Source organism: Aethalodelphis obliquidens, unplaced genomic scaffold (assembly GCF_003676395.1).
Source record: "Aethalodelphis obliquidens isolate GAN/ISIS:26980383/991018 unplaced genomic scaffold, ASM367639v1 scaffold24, whole genome shotgun sequence".
Taxonomy (NCBI): domain Eukaryota; kingdom Metazoa; phylum Chordata; class Mammalia; order Artiodactyla; family Delphinidae; genus Aethalodelphis; species Aethalodelphis obliquidens.
The window spans coordinates 13,849,287-13,852,487 of record NW_020837968.1 but is presented as its reverse complement, the minus strand read 5'-3'; the positions used below and the strand labels follow the sequence as shown (position 1 = coordinate 13,852,487).

Genomic DNA, 3,201 nt, shown 5'->3' with positions numbered 1-3,201 from the left:
TATAAAATTAACCATCAGGGATTTTTCTGTAAACCTACATTGTTGGAAATGCTTCATAGATTAACTGTGTGGTTTCCTTTACTCGTAGAACTACCTGTTAGATCTGTGGGAAAGAACTACAAGACAGTGCTGCCAAGTAAACTATGAAAAACCTAACAGTCAAACATTTTATCTTAGGTATTGGCATATCTCAATGATCTGTACTGTTCTAGAGTGTGATGGCTTGGGAGTGAATATGATTTGAACCTAATACATTTTTAGAGGGTGTCAAATTCAGAACCATGCAGATCCATCTTCTGACACTAAACATGGTCCTAAAGTAAATCGCTTGAGGAAATTGGATCCCAAAGATTACAGGTGGGGAATTTCGAAGTGTGTCCATATTTCACTGGAGATCAAAGAAGCCTAACTAAAAGAATTGTGGGCTGACTTACATGATAACTTCTTTTTGAAAGGACTATTTTATCTTGAAGATTATGAGTTTGGAGGAACTAAGGTGATTGGCAGTGGAAAGAATCAGAACATGTGAAATTCCTTAAAAATTTGTTGACTTAAATAATTTTGTCTGTGTTACACATAATTAGAAAAACCTTTAAAAAAATTAACCATCATAATCAGACTTCAAATTCAGAAAATATTGGGTATAGTAATTTCACTGTATTTCTTTAAAGGATTGACTGTAGGCAGTCTACTCAAAACAATAGAGGCTGCTACTGTTTTAGATATTCGGGAACTGGTAAACCTTTAAGGGTTATAAATGACAGATGATAAGATTAAAAACAAAAAAATTTCCTTGCATCAGTTAAATCAAGTAATTAGAATTTGGCCTTCTTCCTGAAACTAACTGTGGTTATGTCTTTAGCTCCTCCAGTTTAAAGGTATTATAACTTTCCTGAACATGAGGAATGTTTTTCTTGTCTTATTTATAGAGAACGTTTGGAAGTAGCGTGCTTGTTTATTCCAGATCAGTGGGCAAGGCAGTAGAAAAAAAATCACCCTAGCTTCTCCTTTGTCTTTCACTTACTGTAGCTCTAATGTCTGGATTAGTGACCCTAGAATATTCCCTGTTCCATGCAGTAAAGAGAATTCGAAACCATTTACACACCAGGTCAACAAGATACGATTGTTTATCTCAGATACCGGAGCACTTATTGCAAACATGGAGCGTGGGATCTGAGAAGGCCACAGCTACGTGTGAGTTTCTGCGTGATTCAGACACAGAGGGTCTTAACTTCTGTAACGATACACAAAAACAAATAAACAAAAGAAAGCCCTCAAGTTCATATCTGGAAGTCAGTGTCATCGTTTCAGTAAGTCCCCGCTCACGTGACATCTCTTGCTTAATTGCCCTTTAAACTGTTTTATGGCTTTATAGCAGCTCGTAAAAGATGATTTTCAAATATGACAGGCGCTGAAAGGCTGAAGGGGAGACTTATCCAGGAACTGTAATCACTACATCTGTAGCTGCTCCCCTAAGAGCTAAGCCTTCCCAGGAAAGGGAGAGGGACAGTCCAGAGCAGAGCGCCATGGGGCGATACTCAGGGAGAAGCTTCCGTTTAATCCTCATGTGCGTTGTGAGCACCCTCCTTTTCGTGATGGAGCTGGTGACCTCCCACATAGGCAACTCCCTCTCGTTGGCCTCCGATGCTTTTGCCGTCCTTTCCCACTTGGTCTCCATGATCATTGGTCTTTTGGGCATAAGGGCCAGCAGTATAAAACAGCACCGGAAGAGCACGTTTGGCTTTCTTCGGGCAGATGTCGTGGGAGCATTTGGCAACTCCATTTTTGCTGTGGCCCTGATGTTCAGCATCCTGGTTGAAGCTGTCAAAAGGTATATTGATCCCCAGAAGACAGAGGCTCCACTGCTGATTCTCAGTGCTGGAGTCATAGGGCTGCTGTTCAACGTTCTTAACTATGTCATCTTCTCGGACTGCTGTTACTGCGTGGCACGAGGGCCCCAGGGAGACGCTGAAACAGGTAAACGGCTCCTCAGATGTTGCAGTTTGGTCAGAGTCCTGGCAGGTGCTATCTTAGGGGGCCCCTGGGGGCGCTATGGAGAGAGGCCCCATTCATTTGATCGCCCTCTCGTCCCCCGGACTTTACTAAAGGTCTTTCTCCAAAGAGTCGCTTTCAGTCCAAAGTTCCTTATGAGCTGGGTGGCAGCTGGCCACATGGGGGTCTTTTTTAGTCACAGGGAGTGAGAAAATAGGCAGAAAGGCAGACGGGGGAAAGGCACTAAACTGCGGCCATAGAGGGAGCACTTTGAAAGCGGAGGGGTGCCGTTGAAAGCAGTCTGCTTTAATTAGTGACTCATTTTCGTTTACCCAGACATGACACGACTGTGTTTGAATTTAAAAATAATATTTCAATGTCCCCTAAAAATATGTTCAAAAAATACTGGGGTACATAACCAGCTCACATGGAGCAAAGGAGCAAACAATTGGTTAGGCAGATCAACTCTTGGGAATATATTCAAGGAATGTGATGTAAAAGGGAGAGAAAAAAATAAAGAAGATGATCTAGTAAACTTAGCTCTTTTTTCTGAATGGAAATATTTGTATTTATTTATTGTAGACATCTGTCCTGTTTGAGAAAAAGGAAAGCTTATTTACATGTGAATCGTTAGGAGGGACTTAAGAGTGGGTACAAAACTGATTGGGTCATCCATTCAAAAGAGTGAGTTAAATCTTGAAGAGAACAATAAATTGAAAAAATATAAATCCAAAAGATAAAGTATCAGATGGAACCATGTTTCTTCAGTGCCACAAAAGGAATTTTAAAAATATATGTTAAAAGCTTCTTGCAGTGGGCTTCCCTGGTGGCGCAGTGGTTGAGAGTCCGCCTGCCGATGCAGGGGACGCGGGTTCGTGCCCCTGGTCCGGGAAGATCCCACGTGCCGCGGAACGGCTGGGCCCGTGAGCCATGGCCGCTGAGCCTGCGCGTCCGGAGCCTGTGCCCCGCAGCGGGAGAGGCCACAACAGTGAGAGGCCCGTGTACCGCAAAAAAAAAAAAAAAAAAGCTTCTTGCAGAAGAGCAATTCCCAGTGCTTTTTAAGGAGTCGTATAGCATGAACAGACCAGGTCCAAATCATGGTTCTCCTACAGGGCAGCTGTCAAATTACTTCACCTGGCTGTTTACCCACCTGTAATGTGGACTCAGTAAGGACTCAATGGGAATCTAAGTGTTTAGCACTTAATAGGC

At 42.7% G+C, this 3,201-nt stretch overlaps 1 non-coding gene across 1 annotated transcript; it reads left to right on the top strand.

The window, feature by feature from the left end:
• Window positions 1-129, top strand: LOC113628694 (small nucleolar RNA SNORA18). Its single transcript, XR_003436187.1, has one exon. It is a non-coding gene; the product is annotated as a small nucleolar RNA SNORA18 (small nucleolar RNA).
• Window positions 130-3,201: the final 3,072 nt, after the last annotated feature.